The sequence below is a fragment of the Myotis daubentonii genome, chromosome 7 (genome assembly GCF_963259705.1).
Source record: "Myotis daubentonii chromosome 7, mMyoDau2.1, whole genome shotgun sequence".
Taxonomy (NCBI): domain Eukaryota; kingdom Metazoa; phylum Chordata; class Mammalia; order Chiroptera; family Vespertilionidae; genus Myotis; species Myotis daubentonii.
The window spans coordinates 34,670,700-34,686,851 of NC_081846.1; positions in this window are offsets into that span (position 1 = coordinate 34,670,700).

Sequence of the window (16,152 nt, forward strand, 5' to 3'; positions counted from 1 at the left end):
CCTGGGGGGAGGGGCAGTGTCTGAGCCTCCTGAGATGGTCTGTAAAGTTGTGAGTCTTTTCTGGGAACAGGCTCATTTCTGGGAACAGGCTCATCACTTGTATTGGAGTCTTAATGATCCATGACCCAAACATTTCCCAACCACTTCAGCTGGGCCATCCCAGGTAAACACCCCTATGACTGCTCTGGAAGCAGCAAGACCCAGCTAGCCAGTCCTTCAGAATGGCTGGAATCCTCGAGTTTTGTTCTTTTTTTTTTTTTTTTTAAATGTGGTCTGCTTTTAATTTTTACGTTTTTGTCTTTTTGCTACTAGTATTTATGAGCCAGCAGCAGTTATTTTCCATGGAGAGCTACAGGGAGGGAAATGCAGAGTAATTTAATGATCACACTGTTTCCTCCTCCTCCTCCACTGTTCCCTGCACTTTCCGCAAAAGGTATAATTTCCTTATCAAATTTACTTTCTTTCACTGACACACATTCATGCTCTTTCAAGCAAGTGAATGTGCCTCTATGTGCCTCTTTTAGGAAATCAGCACTTGCAAATTATACCTCTTTCCGTTGGAAAGAGGAAAAAACCTATTAAGAAAATATTTATGTTCAAAGCAGGTATTCTAAAAAAAATGCTTCTTTTAAAAATAATTCCCCAAACAACTCTTAACAGGTTTTGATTAAAAGGCCCTTTTTGTTACTAGTGTGAAAAGCAACACAAGCAGACCCCACTCCCCTTTCCTTGCACGGGGCTCACTCTGGGGTTGGACACCCGGGCTCGGCTTTCGGGAGCCTGCTAATAGCCGATGTGGCTGTAATCCTCAATTTGATGAACTGTGACTGAGCGTGTCTGCACGGTCATAGAGCTTTAGATGTCCCCCTGACAGAAAAGCAGACACAAGTGACCGTAATGAAACGGCAACATAGTAATGACATATTTTCCCAATTGGAAATAATGACCATGTGGTCCAAAGGATCCAATCAAGCCAGGGACTGGCTCTTTCCAGGGTCCTAGGGGAAGCCAAGGGCCTTCCATGGGGGTACTTTTCCCCAACTTAGAAGGACAGCAAGACCTTCACCCTCCCCCCTTTGCGAAATCAAGGGGAACACTGGAACCGAGCATTGAAGAGGGCGGGGGCGGGGGTGGTGGGGGCGGGGAGGGGTTGTGTTGGGAGGGGCAGTCCTCACTGTCTCTTCTCTGGGAATGGCTGTGGGCTAAGACCACGCCTAGTGCACCTCTTAGTCCATAGACATGCTTCTCTCAGAGGTGACAGGAACCAGGGTGTGGGGCTGCCAGGTGAAGTGCAGGGTGCTGAGTGAAGTTTGAATGCCAAATGAACAATGAATACCTCCTGGTATATAAGTATGCTCCGTGCATGTATGTGCCATGCATGTCTCAAATATCGTATGGGATATGAAAAATTCACCTGTGGTTTATCAGAAACTTAACTGAATGTCCTGTATTTTTGTCCCGTGAACCTGACAACCCTAGCCTGGGGCGAAGGAAGCCCAGACAGGCCATGATGGATCTAGGCCCCAGAACAGCCTTAGAGCCACCCTGGGGCTGCGCATCCTCACTGGTGTCGGCCTGCATGCCACTCGTTGGCTCCAGCCCTTGCCAAAGACAAGGGTCCCTGTTTCAAAATCCCTGCACTGATCACACAGAGGCACACTGCCTCTAAGTGTTGGAACAGTTCCTCACTAGCTGTAGTTTCATAATTGCCCCAGAGCCTTTGGACTATCTCTTGGGTCTTTTATGCCATCAGAGCAAATTGGCAGCAAGAAGTTTATAATCCCATTGACATGTGTTTCGGGTTAGGGAGGAGTGGTACAGATTTTGTTCGGAGCAGCATTGTGGTATTGCCAGAAGAGTTGCATTTCAGTTGGAATTAAGTTTGCATGTAAGTGAAAAGGTCTGTGACATTTCTTATCCACAATGTAAACCTTACAGGAAAGCAGTATTGATCTGGGACACCCCTCCTGTATGAGAATCCAGTGGGGAGTTTCCCCCTGCGAGTGGGGGTGTCTTGTATATGCTTGGAGCATGCTACGATTCTAGTACTCCCTGTCATGGTTTCTGTTCCCTGTGGGGGACATTTAGTTATCCACTGGGGACTATTTGTTCAATGCCTACAACATGCATGTCTGAAACACTGACGTTACAGAGAATATAGTTCTTTCTCTCTAGGGGTACACATCGATTGTGGAAGACAGAGAATAAACGATTACAGAACCGTGTGATAAATGCTTTACTCAACCTAGAAAGAAACCAGGGAGTCTTCCTGGAGGAGGTGCTATTTGGAGTGTAAAACTCTGAGTGGGAGCCGCCTTAGCGGATAGGAGAGGGAGGCTGCTCCGAGGTGGGAGGAAGAGTCCATGCCCGTGGGGCTCCCAGGGGGCAGAGCTGGAGCAGTGGCAGGCGCCAAGGACCGGGCTCCTGTGTCGTGGACCCTCAGGAATGGTATGCAACGGGGTGTGAAAGCAGAACCACGCTGTTTCAGTTTCAACTGAGACCCCAAGAAATGGATGTCACGGTCCAAAGTGGAGATTGAGGCCGCTGTGCCGAAGGTGGTGAAGACAAAGCTGTTTCGTTACTCCTGCCTCAGCCCCCGCATCGGGGCCACAGAAGAGAAGCGGCAGAGGAAGAGAAGAGTTAGGGATATGCTGTGCATTCCAACCCCTCCCCAGGGCGTGGATGGCTGAGTCTACACGGTGCAGGACCAGAGATGAAACCCCGCCCTCCAAGTGGGTGCCCAGCCTGTAGCAGGCATGGGCTGGCAAGGAGGAGTGATTTTAAGTGAAATCGCAGATACTGATTAAGTCATTACGCTTACAGTAACATTTTAACTACTGACTGGCCTGGGCATGTTTATTGGTTGAAAGTGATCAGAATAGTGACGGGAGCGGGCCACTGATTTTCACCCCGAAGATGAGAAAGGCGGCCTACAGAGAGTGGTGGAAAAGCAGAGGAGGGTGCAGCAAAGGGTGGGAGGAGACGTGACCCCCAAGAAGCCTGGCATCTCAGGGGGCTGGCGTTCCTTGTTCACCGCAATTCCTCAGGATGCCAGTCTTTGCTTCCTCTGGGTTTCATGGGGCGCCCTGTTCTTTCTATTCATTCTTCGTTTATGGAAGCTTAAGGTTGAGCGGGCTTCCACTTTAAGGCTTCTGAAGGGTAGAAGATAGACACACTGACCTCCAGGGGCTCTGTCACCCCAAGAATTGGGACTCTGTGGCTGATGGTATCACTCACAGCTCTGACATGCCCACACTGCTGGGTACCCACGGCCCCTCCTCGTCACCCTGCCTAAGAATACGTCCAGGCTCCCTGCTCTAGTCACCGCCTCAGGTCACACCAACACTCAGCGCTCCCATCTGATATTTCTTTAGCATTTGTGCACCCGCCTGCAGGTCTCCGGATCCCTCCCTCAGTGCTGTGCTTAAAGAGGGACAGTGGCTATTTACACATCTCACACCTGTGATCACGGAGCCAGGGGGCCACAGGCATCTAATAAATCCTTCGGGGAGATGTTCATGATATGGCTGCGAGGATGGACAAAATATCAGGATTCCAGGAAGGAAGGAGTGCAGGCAAATCGTCAGAAAGAGAAGCTGGCAAGCCGACACAATCACTTTCTCTTGAGTGCAGTTCAAACCAGTCAAGGTCAGGAAGTTCAGCTGGGCCTGGTGGCCCCCTCCATCCTCCATCGAGGCTTTGGCTTCAGCAGCCAGCAGGGCATGGGGAATTCTGGTTGGACCTCAGTCTCAGTACAACAGCTTTTTAATGCTCTGCTTTACAACTTGGTTATAAAACAGGAGGATTTCATGGCATGTAATACGGGTTCCTTCTCTCGGGGGTGTAGTAAGGTAAGACCCCTGGGAAGCCTTTATAGCTATAATGGGGGGAGTTCATCGGGTTTTCCAAGCCAAATACTCTTATATTACTAGAAAGAGGAGTCGTGTTTGTTTATTAAATTATTTGCATGGTTTAGTCTATCCTTGTTGAACTTTGCAGACACACGGTGAGATGAGAGCTGAAAAACCCCAAGTTCCTGCATGTGAGAAAGGAAATGAAGTTATTATGAGACAGCTGCTCTCAGGTCTTTTCCAGCCTCACTACAAAGCAGGGAGCCGCATTTCGACCACAGGAGTTTTGCCTCCTTTTCAGAGATTCATTCCATGTGTGATCGGGGAAAGCACGCCACGGTGCCTTGTGGATTGTGAAGCACCAAATGTTTTAGTGCCACGTGTGGATTTTTCTTTGTCTCATGAGAAACTAGATACCTGGCTAAGTTTGCTGGCTTTCTGATATGAAGATTGCTTCTTTTTCTTAAAAAAAAAAATTTTTTTTATTGATTTCAGAGAGGAAGGAAAAGGGAGAGAGAGATAGAAACATCAATGATGAGAGAGAATCATTGATTGGCTGCCACCTGCATGCCTCCTACGGGGATCAAGCCTGAAACCCGGTCATGTGCCCTGACTGGGAATCAACCGGGAATCGAGCTGTGACCTCCTGATTCATGGGGCGATGCTCAACCACTGAGCCACCGCGGCCGGGCTGAAGATGGCTTCTTACCGAGTTGGAGGTAAAATGGTGACATTGATGAATGGCATGCCCACAAGAGAAACAGGCCTCTTTCTGGCTCATTCTGGCAGGCTGGCCTCTCTGGTCACCCACTGAGGCCACTGGGCTCCATCGGCCAGTAGTCTTCCCGGTCTCTGTCTGTGCAAGGGAGGGGCTAGGCCATGTTATGGTAATACTAGTACACAGCTACTGTTCCTCTACAGATTTAATAAAACGTGTTGTCAGTTCTTCGGGGTTACAGTGAGAGTTAGATTTAAGGGAGCAGGAGTGTCCTTCGAGGTCTGCTATGAAGCGCAAGGACAAGCTGTCCCTTGACCTTGGGGAGGGCACTCAGGCTGCCAGCTTGGCCACCCTCCTGAGTGACAGCGATGTGTTTTCTCATTATTTCAGACTTCGGCAATGATGAGTCTAGAAATGCAGAGAGCATAGCACAGTACAAAGAAAATAAAAATTGTCCAGAGCATCCCCACACAGATAATGACTGTAAAAATATTATACTTATTTTTTTCTTTTTAACATAATTCAAATCTATAAAAATGTAGGCACAGTTACTAAAGTTTAAGTCCTAAGAGATGCTCCAAGGAGGCACAATTTGTCCCCAATTACTAGTATCTGCAAAACAAAACATAAAGACCAAGCCCCACAAATATATGATCAGAACTGGTTTAGATTTGGCCACAATTTCATTATTTAATTGCTCATCCTTTTCCTTGCATATCAAATCCTTTTTAAAAAAAATTTTTAAAATTTCTTCCAGAAATAGAACCTTTAAAGAAGTGCCTTTAAGGAAGGTTTGTTGCTTTAAAAATTCAATTTCTGATAGTCCAAAAGATTTATTTTTTACTGTATGAATGCATAATACTTTATTGTCAAAATGCTCTTTGGGAAATGTCATTGAAAATCATTTTAAAAATGAAATGCATCCTTGGGGTGATGAAAATGCTCTGAAATTAGATTTTTGTGATGATGGCAGAACTCTGCAAATTTACCAGAGACCTGAACTATCCACATGAGCAGGTGAACTCTGTGGTTTTAGGTCATAAAAGGCTTTTCTTTTGCATTCATTCTTAACAGAGGACTATCCTGGGTTTGCAATTCTGGATTGATGGCTACTTTCTTGGAGTGTATTTCCTAAAGGCAATGAACAACAAGGACCCACACACTCATGCTATTCTTAAAACTTTAACTGTAGCATCTTTTGGTAAAAAATTAGAGCTGTTTAAGAAAATAAAGGACCTTAATTTCTTCACTTCAACTTTGGGGGGAATCTGAGGCTGCTATGGTGAGTTACTGAGAACCCCTGGCAGCTCTGATACACATCATCTAATGCCAGATAAGCTCTTCTCTTTTCAAATAAAAATGAGCTGCAATGTTTTCTCGGGTTGTGGTATTTCTGCCCCTGCTCTCTCCCTGTCAGAGAGAGGTTTGTCTGAGTCCACACCTGCCACAGAGCAGCCTTCTCCTCCAATTCCAGCTTTGTGGGCTCCAGCTCCACTCTCCCTGCCCCGGTCCCACCTTTCAGGCCCGAGGGGTGCAGAAAGGGGTGCTTCCGCCTCTGCTGGTCCCAGCATGCTTCACAGTCCTTGGGGGTATCTGCACGCCGGCCCATACCCCTTAGGAGTCCCTGCTCAGTCACCCTTTGAGCATGCCATCTGTCCGCGTGGCCTCTGCCAGGGGGTGTCTGCAGGGACCCTGTGTGCTTCCTCAATGACAGCAGGCTTTCCTCCATGGGTCCCCACACACAGCCACAGGCCCATTCCTCCCACAGGCTCCTCCCCACCAGGTGTCTTGACCAACAGGTGGGTCTGGATGACTCGGGAGGCATGTTGCAGGAGGTTTGAGTGATTTCATTTGTAAGTAATGGTGGAGTGAAGATGCCCATCATGGGGGCATCCTCCTCCCGTGGCTGATTTCTGGGTGTGAGAATAAGAAGCAGGGCGGTCATTGCTGGTGCCAGAGGTTGGTCCCCAGATCGTGCCGCAGCTGGAAGGGAGCGAGCCACTGCTGACACGCCCTCCCGGCTGGGGCAGGTACAGTGGCCAGTGCATCCCAGAGAGAGCCTTTGAACGTGGACGTCATGTCTTGTGTTTGGTAGAAGACAAGTGGTGGTGATCCACGAATCATCCCACTCATTTCCAGAACACGGGTGGGTTCATAGTGATTGCACATCATCACTTTCTTTCATGCAGCCGAGGAAGTTGCCGCCTCTCCATGTTCCCGACATGACCGTGGTGTGACGGCTGGCAAGGACTGGCCATCAGGGACGCCCACTGGCCTTCTGACAAGTGTTCCTTGAAAGTGGACAATCAAGGTGCCAGCTCTCCAGCAGGCAGCCGAAGCTCAGCGGTGTGGTTCCTACTTCGTGCCTGTCCTGTCCCGTGCCTGTGCTCACGAGAGGGGTGGCTGTCCTGGCCGGTGTGTGCACTCTGGGGGCTGCAGGGGAGAGGTCATTTGTAACTAATGGTGGAGTGAAGCCTTCCCCGTGCCCACACCAGGGTCCCGTGGGCCGGGAACATCGAGCGCTGCTTTGCCAGATGAGGTCCCGGCAGGAGATGCTGGGGTCAGGCAGGCACCCCCTGCCCACACGTCTGCCAGGCCAGCGTGCTGACCCACAGCCTCGGGTTAAAGACAAGGTCTTGGCTTCTAGCCGTGCAGTCAGGACGGGCGTGTCAACATTCCTCCTGTCACCGGGCAGTCAGCGCGTGCTGACCGATGGCATCGCCTCTTGAGAAAAGTCCTGCTGTTTGGGCTTTGCTTTGTTTCAGGCGAAATGTGCCCAGACTGGTTCCAGGCAAGGCGGCTGCTCCTAAAACAAGTGACCAATGCCTAACCAGGCGAGAGACTGAGGGACTCCCAACAGCTGGGCAAGGCTGTGGCAGGCAGGGTCCTCTGGGAGCCTCGGCTCCCTCCTCTGTGACAGGTAAGTAATGTCCATGATCCTCTCTGCAGGGCTGTCACTAGGGTTCAATGAGATAAACGCAGGGTCGGTAAAGGGCACTCAGTAGGTATTTACTTGTTGCTGCCATCATTTCCTTTATTGTCAATAAAACCACCCGACTTGTCACGTCCACCCACACCTGGCTGTCCCTGGGCCGCTGCACTGACCCGCACCTGCTCACCACCGTGGCTGCAAGCCCGGGCCCTGCTCCGGTGTCCCATGGCTAAGCCTCCACCGTGTGTCAGGTCCTCATCTCAGAGACGGTGTCTTTTTCCCTGGGGGTCTCCACCTTGGTTCGCTGCCCACCCCTGCACCGTAGAAGCACCTGTCCTCCGGCCTCCATCCACAGGGCACTGCCCGCCTCAGCGTCTCACATCCGCCTGAGGGCCAGTCCCGCAGGGCCCCGGTAACACGAGGAGGGGCTGTGTGACCCGCTCCGCTTCTCCTCCCTCCCAGCACTCAGGCTCCTTCCCAGGCCCCAGGAGGCTGAGCCCTCAGGCTCCGGAGCCCCAGCGGCGACTCTGAGCTGAAAGTGTCTGTCGCCAAGACCAGCCGTGTGGCCCGAGAAGGAAAGTGGGCGCCTGGCCCCCGGGGGGAATAGGGGGACGCAGGAAGCACCTCCTGTGGGCCCCTGAGGCACAGCAGCCCCTGCCGTGCGGGGACCGTCCTGCCAGCCATCTCCCAGAGGCCACTTGCTGTGGGAGAACGGGATCCAGGGGCCTGGGGACCCACCTGCTAACTGACCTCACCGTCAAACAGGCTGTGCGGGGACCGTCCTGCCAGCCATCTCCCAGAGGCCACTCGCTGTGGGAGAACCGGATCCAGGGGCCTGGGGACCCACCTGCTAACTGACCTCACCGTCAAACAGGCCGTGTGGGGACTGTCTCCTGTTCTCCGCCCCCGCCAGGTAATCCACAGAAGGACGGCTTCGAAGCGGCAAATGGAGGATTTGCAAACAACAGAAGCGTCTTGGGCTGTTTGAATAATGTTTCTCTCACTGTTCGTGTTGACTGCCTTGATTTATATTTTAGCCCAGCTCTCCCATCACACCCAGCCCTCGGTCTGCCTGGATCCCGTGCCTTGGTGCTCCGGTTCTTGCCACCAGGACTGCCAGCCTGGACCTGTCCCAGCAGAGCCCAGGCCGGCGCTCCGAGGCCCAGCTTCTGTCCCACCTGCCTTGGGACTTGGGGGCCAGCATCTGGACTCTGACCTTGTCCTCATTATCAGACTTTCCCTTCTATCCCCTAACCTCGGTTTCTTCCCCTGGTGGAACTTTCTGCTGTTTCCGGTCCCATACCCTGACTCACAGGACTTACATCTCCACTCGGCAGCCCAGGGGACTTTCCAAAGCAAAAATGGTGATGATATTTTACAATGGAAACACGTGAAAAGCGGTGGGAGAATGAGGGAGACCTTCCTAGTGGGCGGCTTTGTGTCCTGAAGGTGGGCGAGGGCGACAGGAGGGGACAAATGCTGGGGAGAGAGGGTGGGTCTGTCCTTGATCTGTATGTAGTTCATTCAACTTGTTTCTAACTTGCATGGCGAACAGAGGAGGAAAACTAGTAAAATCAGAGCAAGGGAACATAGCCCCTTTGAAAACCACTGGGAGGTCCTGTCCTCCCCGTTCCATTGTGTGCCTCCTGCCAACTGTGAAAGGCTGCAGTGACCCTAAACAGCTCCTTTTGGGGGGTGGAAGCGAGGGGGTAATTTTATTTGGAAAAACAGTAAATGTCTGCTATTGTTGAAGAATTAGAAAGATAAACCGCGTGGCCCTATCAGAGTAGAGGGGTGCTTGTCCACAAAGGGCGCATGTACAAGGCATGCGTGTGGGGAACCTGACAGTGGGCGAAGGCAGGTCTGCAGCGCCCAGGGGCCCTGGAGCAGGCATGAAATTGTTTGAAACATCGAGGAAGTGACACACCAGGTAAATACCTTTCTCTCCCCGTTCTGATTTCAACTTCCCCTTTGGCACGTGCTTGGGGGTTTCGAGTGGCACAGGGGTTTTCTCTTTATAATGTTGTGTTTTTTTCTTAAAGGGGACCAGCCGAACTGAGTCAGCCCCAACTCATGGAGAAGGAGACAGAGTTGCCCGGTGTCAGTGGCTCTGGTGTCACCAGTTGCCTGGATGAGGGTGAACAGCAGGGTAATATTTCCCTCTTCCCCTCTGCTGCCGAATCCCACAGGAGCCAGAGTGTCCAGGAGCCCATGGACCCGTCCACCGGGTCCACCTCGGGGCAGAGGACAGGTGGAGGAGGGCAGAGTGTGGGTCTGAAGTAGAGAACCATAGGTCTCCGCACCCATATGTCTCCTACCTAAAGATAGCGCTGGTGACGCTGGGCATCTGTATGTTTGCAGTCCTTTAAAGGAGGCAGAAAAACTCAGGCATAGAGTAGCCAATAATGAAAGCCAGAACATCGAGAAAACAGATCCCTGAGGGCCGTGGTCAAGGAGACTGGCTGGGCTGGAAAATGAGCTGCAGTTTAACAGAATCCCAGGTTCAATTAAAGCTCAGATAGAGAAGCATCCAGCGGCAAGCTGAGATGGGAAGGCAAGTTCTTTTCCTTCGGACGTGGTTGAGAGTCCTTCTGTGGCCAGCACAGGGGAGGTTCATTCCCAAGATTCTTATACAAACACTAGAGGCCCAGTGCACAAATTCGTGCACCAGTGGGGTCCCTCGGCCTGAACTGCAGGATTGGGCCAAAACTGGCCCTCTGACATCCCCTGAGGGGTCCCGGACTGTGAGAAGGTTCAGGCCAGGCTGAGGGACCCCACCGGTACACGATCAGGGCTGGGGAGGGACGTGGGAGGTTGGCCAGCCCGGGAGAGACCACAGGAGGGCTCCAGGGTGTGTCCAGCCCTTCTTGCTCAGTCCCAATTGGCCAGACCCCAGCAGCAAGCTAACCTACCAATTGTAGTGTCTGCCCCCTGGTGGTCAGAGGTTGAGCAGCCTTAGCATATCATTAGCATATTATGCTTTGATCGGTTGAACGGCCATCTGACTGACCGGACACTTAGCATATTAGGCTTTTATTATATAGGATATTATATAGGATGCTGTTTATCTATAAGGTACATATTAATCAGAGTCAACATTTACAGAAACAGTGTCCAAGAATGTGGGATGGGTTATAATTCTCCACTGTTTTAAGATTGCACAAGGCCAAATGAGGGAGTGGTGGGTTCTGAACGGGAGGGAGCAGAGGTTTCATGAGGAACAAGGTCGGGGTATTGGTCAGGGTCCAGACCAGAGAGAGAAACCGCACAATAACTTGAACAGGGAAGGCTTAATGTAAAGGATTATTAACTATAACAGAGGGTTAAAGATGGTGAGAAACAAGGAATGAGAACTCTAAAGAAGACAGGATTGGCAGACACAAGGCGCAGCCAGGACCCCGGGGCTGAGACCCAGACTTCACTGAGGATACAGCCAGGGCTTTCCGTGGCAGAGATGTTGCCATGGTGACACACTCAGATCTTACCAGAACTCGGTCCTTAGGGTACCAGGGAAGGCTGTTCATGGGGAAATGTCTCATCAGAGGGCATGAGGTTTTGTACAAAAATCCCACCCAGAGGTGCTGGGGGAAGCGGTTGGCTGCTGCTGGGTACCATGAGCTGAGGGAACTGGGAAGTTCCTCCTGCCATGTCTCTCTGGTCCCCTCTACTGACAAAGCTGAACATCATGCCAACTGGCAAAGTAAACGTATTTAAAGGGCGCATGTCCATGTTTACGGAACGGGCAAAAAGAGTGAATTAGTAGCTGCGAGGCAATACAGACATGAGGATCACAGCAGGGTTTCACTAATGTCAAGTTTGGAAGGGACCTAAAGCTCCTATTGAATCCCAAATCCTCATATCCCATCGAGTGGTTGCCAAGCTATGAGACATCTGTGGCAAGGGAGCTAAGAACAGTCTGAGACGGTCCCTCCGCACATGGAGGCAGCTTCTACCGCTGGTTCTTTTCCTGGGCACTTACCTATGTCTCTCACCTGACAGCTCTTCAAATACATGAACTGGGTCCTTCTGCTTTGCTTCTTCCCCGCCTCTTCTGCTCTTGTAAACGACACATCCTTACGACCTCCCTGGCAATTCAGAAGCCTTCCACTCTACCACCACGGGCATGAGTGCACCGCCGTAAGCCCCGGCCTCTCTCCAAACCTGTCCCAAGCGCTCACAGTGGAGCAGGAGCTGGCCACGCCTAACCGCCCCTGTCTTGTTGGCCACAGTGGCTGACCTAAGGAGTCACTCCTGACCTATGTCAGAAATGGGACTTTTCAAACTGGCGCTGGGAAAGAGAAGTCTCTATTCATCAATCTTGGTGATGAGCCCAAGAAGCTGTCTTCCGTCCTGATTCCAGCCAGAGAGAACACATCCAGGAAGAGAGGTGGGGATGGAAACCAAGAGAAAATCCTGACGCCATCAGAGTCCCTGGTTCCTGGCAACCTGAGGCCAGCTCCATGCCCTCGTTGCCTCGGTTGGGCTAGTTGAGCCAACAAATCCCTCCTTTTTGCTTGAACTAGTTCAAGTTGGATTTCTGGCAATTACTAATAAGGAACATCTTAACCTGAAAGGAAAAATGAGGCAAGAGCATCACTGGACAGGCTTTCTGTAAAGCGAATATAACTTTAAGTAGAAACTCTGGAAATCCGTTGTTAATGGTTTTTAAGAAAAGTGTATGATTTTGAAAGTGAGATCTTGGTCTGCCCCATTTCTTCCTTTTTCTTTCTGAAAAGGAAAAAAAGAAAGAAGGAAGGAAGGAAGTAAAGAAGGAAGAAAGGGTGTCTAATTTGAACTCACATGGCACTTTGAGGCTTTTTAGAGGTCTTTATGAACATAGGTGGAAATTAAAATGTCTAACTATTAGCATATATAAAATTTGTAATCTTGAAATCCATATCCACTGAAATAATTGTATAAGATATACTCAAATATTTCTTCTTTGTCTTCAGGTTCAGATCTTTTTCAACAAAATCGGTGTTAGGTTTTGAAGCTAAAGTCTATATATTGAAACTGGAGGAGTGTGAAACGACAATACTGTAGAACGTTGTCAAGGTTTCAGAAAAATGAGGCTGCGGTTTGACCCAATGTCCTTGGTATCCCATTAGGCTTCCATGCTTTGATACGCTCTGGTGGGAGAAGTTTCCTGGACTCGCTCAGAGATCAGAAAACATCCTTTTCTGTGTCAAACTTGACAATGGAGTGAAAGTAGAGAAAGCAACGCTTCACCCAGAACTCTCTATTCAAGTTTATTTTCTTCTTCTTAAATGTAAAGGCTAAAATGAAAAATTTCAAACATAGAGAAGAGCAAGTCATGTAAAGTCTACCTGGGTGCCACCAATAAGATCTAACAAATGTGGACATTCTTTTTGCCTGAAGAAATAAAAATAGTACAGAGATGGTGTAGATGCCCCCGTGTATCCCACTGGATCCCATTTCTCTCTCTCTCCTCAGAGGTACTAGTAACCATTGTCTTCAAGTTGGTGGATGGCCTTTCTCACATCTCCATAGGCAGGGATTTTCACGTTAGCCTTCCTGTTGGGTGCCCAGCGGTAGGGCATTGTGATTCTAATTTTATTTTTCCAATGACTAAGGAAGTCGCCCACTTTTCATGTTTATTGACCATCTAGATATCCCTCTGTGTGAAATACCTATTCAAGTCCTTGGCCCACTTTTAAGGTGTATGGTTTTCCATTTTCCTAAAACATTTAACGTGGGCCCTTTCCTAACTCCCTTCCACCCCCCAATTCTATGAGGCAGAAGGCGAGAGAAATGTGAAGAGGGCAAACACCTGATTCAAACATGATGTTCGTCTGAGTTTATTCATTCAGTTGATATTGATGAGAATCCACTATGTGCTAAACATCGTGTGTCACGATGGGGACACGGCATTGAACAAATTAACAACATTCTTGCCCTCGAGGACTTATACTCTAGTGGGGAGAAGACGCACAATAAACTGTTGACTTTGGATGGTCATCAGTGCTATGAATATCGGATAACAAGGGTGTAACTGGGATGGGGGATACTTTGGCTAGCGCGGTGAAATAAGGTTTTTCTAAAGAAATTATATTAAATCTTACATCGGAACAAGAGAAAAAAGAGCCATATAACAATCATTGGGAAGAGTTATTCCAGGAAGAGGAAGTGTCGGGTGCAAAGGTCCTGAGGTAGAAACAAGTTGGTCTGAATATTACTAAGAGAGTATGCCTTATCTTATTGGGACTAAAGCTATTATAATAGATGCCATGGATGCCTAATTCAGTGTCTTGCTGTTTCCAGATCCCCCGACCCCCACATATTTCTGTGTCCCTCCCCAACATTTAATGTGGGTTTACTGCCCAGACTTGTGACAGGAATGAGTCTTTGAGAGACTGACCTGGGATTAGGAGCACCTCCACCCACTCTGGTTGGCAACAGGAAGTGTCTGGGGGTTACGTTCCCCTTCCCCACCCGTCCAGCAGCCCTGGTGCAGTGGTTGAAGGATCCAGCTCCCGTGCCTGGAGTTGGGGTAGATTCAGGGTGTGTTTAGGCTTCAGAAAGTCAGGAAGGGCCAGGCTGCAGCGGAGGTTTAGCCAGAACTGTACCACTGTCTTTCCTCCATTCGTCATACGTTTCTTCTGGGAGCAATGCCTTCATGAATCTGTTGCCCCTGAATTCTCATTCAAGGGTGTGCTTTTAGGGAACCCAACCTACTGCGCCTTCTACCATTGCTGTGAAGATTCCATGAAAGAATGTAGGCAAAACACTTAGCGGAGAGACCGAGAGACCGGCCGAGTTAACGCTCACATTCAGCTTTGATGATGAAACCTTTCAAGCTTTATCAGTGTCCATCAAAGGTCACAAGCCCTGAGTTATGTACCTTTTCTCATCCTGAAAAAGAGCCCCGTGTCCCTGGGATTTGGCTGGGGCCAGAGGCGGGGCTTTGCTGGGACCTGCCAGGTGCCTCTAAGCGAAACCCTTTCATTTAATTCTGAGAAGCACCTGGCAAGAATAGAAGGTTGTATTATAATTTTTTTTGAAAAAAGGACCTAATATTAAAAAAGGCTAAACTGCTTTGGGAGACATGGTGTGGAAGGTGGGGTTCTGAGGCATCGCTGTCTGGACAGAGCCCAGGCTCTTGGGAGTCTGTGTCTACTCCTAGGTCCCTCCTGGGAAGCAGCGGCGTGGTGGCTGTCATTCAGAGGGAGGTCCGGTCCTAGCTGAGAGGACTCCCACTAGGCCCAGCCTCTAAGGCGGAGGCCTCTTGCCAGGGGCGGGGCTCCAGGGGTCCACCAGCCTTGGGTGACGTTCTGAGGTTGTTCCTGGGCAAAGTCCATCTTCAGTCCCCAAGCCAGGCTGCAGCTGAGTGTCTGGGGTCACAGCTGCGGTCACCAGTATCCATGCTGACTCCTAACTGCTCACTAGCCGCCCAGACCCGCCTGGCCCTCCAGGGTTCCAGTGAGGCCAGTTTGGGGCAGGAGGCTGAGTCAGGCTGCCGCACCTGCACACAGATCTGATGGGGGTGGGGTGGGCGCGCCTGCTCCTGGAGCCTCAAATCCCAGGTGCAGATTACAGAGCCAGGATGGCCTGGGAGCCAGGCTGGAACCCCTCCCGGCTCTCTCTCACACCTCTCACACTAAGAGCGGCGCTAGCAACGCGCAAGGAAACCGAGTTCTGAGTCAGCCGGGTCAGCCTTCCTCCTGCCTCCTTAGAACTTCCTATAACCAAACTCACTCCTCCTAAGCTAACCACGTGCGACCCTCCCTTACAAATGAGAGCCTTCCAAAAGCTGGGGGAGTCTTCCCGGCGGTCCAAGAGGCATTTCAGGTTCTGGGGCGATGCCGTCTTGCTCCCTTAGGAAGCACTGCTTACTTACCCTCTCACTTGCCCCAGAGAGGGTAGGGACACTCAGGCGACGCAGACGCGGGAGGGTGCAGGCCCCCTCCCAGGGCGCCTGGCGCGCAGTGGCTCCTCCCCCTGTTTCGAGTCCCAGGTCCGAGTCCAGCGGCTGCCCGGGCCCCACCCACAGCCCGGCCGCCCCGCAGAGTAGGGATTGAACTGGGTTCTTCTTTTTACAACGACTTTGCATTTTCCTTCCTCCTCGGTTAGCAACCGCATCCTGTCGCAGGTTTCTCTCAATGCTGTTTCCTTCTCAAGAGAGCACCCTCGATTCGAGCGGATTGAAACCCATCCTGTATTTCAGTCCAGGAACAGATCGCCAAGTTCACAGACGTAGACAGGCAAGCCTGTGGTCAGTGTCACAGAGGAGCCCTCTGCTTGCCGGCGTCGGGGTGTGGGTACGTGCCAGCAGCCTCCGAGGCAGGGTCGCCGCGAGGAAAACAGGACCAAAAAAGTGATGAATGAGCATTCGTACCGCCTCCCCTGCATGCGCGGGGGGGGGGGGGGGGGGGTAGTGGGGGTGGTGGCGCGGAGGGAGCCGCCTGCAGTTTTCCTGGACAGCAGCCTTTTTTGGGAGCTGGAGGTGGACCCTCTGGTGCCCCTGGATTCGGCAGGGACGGGGAGGGCTCCTGGGAGCAGACCCCCTCCGAGAGCCGCCGGAGAGCAGGTGTGCCCCCAGCTCCCTGAAGATTTCTCTAAACAAAATGTTGCTTTTGCTAAGGGCTTTCTCCACGCGGAGGCCTGCCTCCAGCCGCAGGGCATTTTGACTC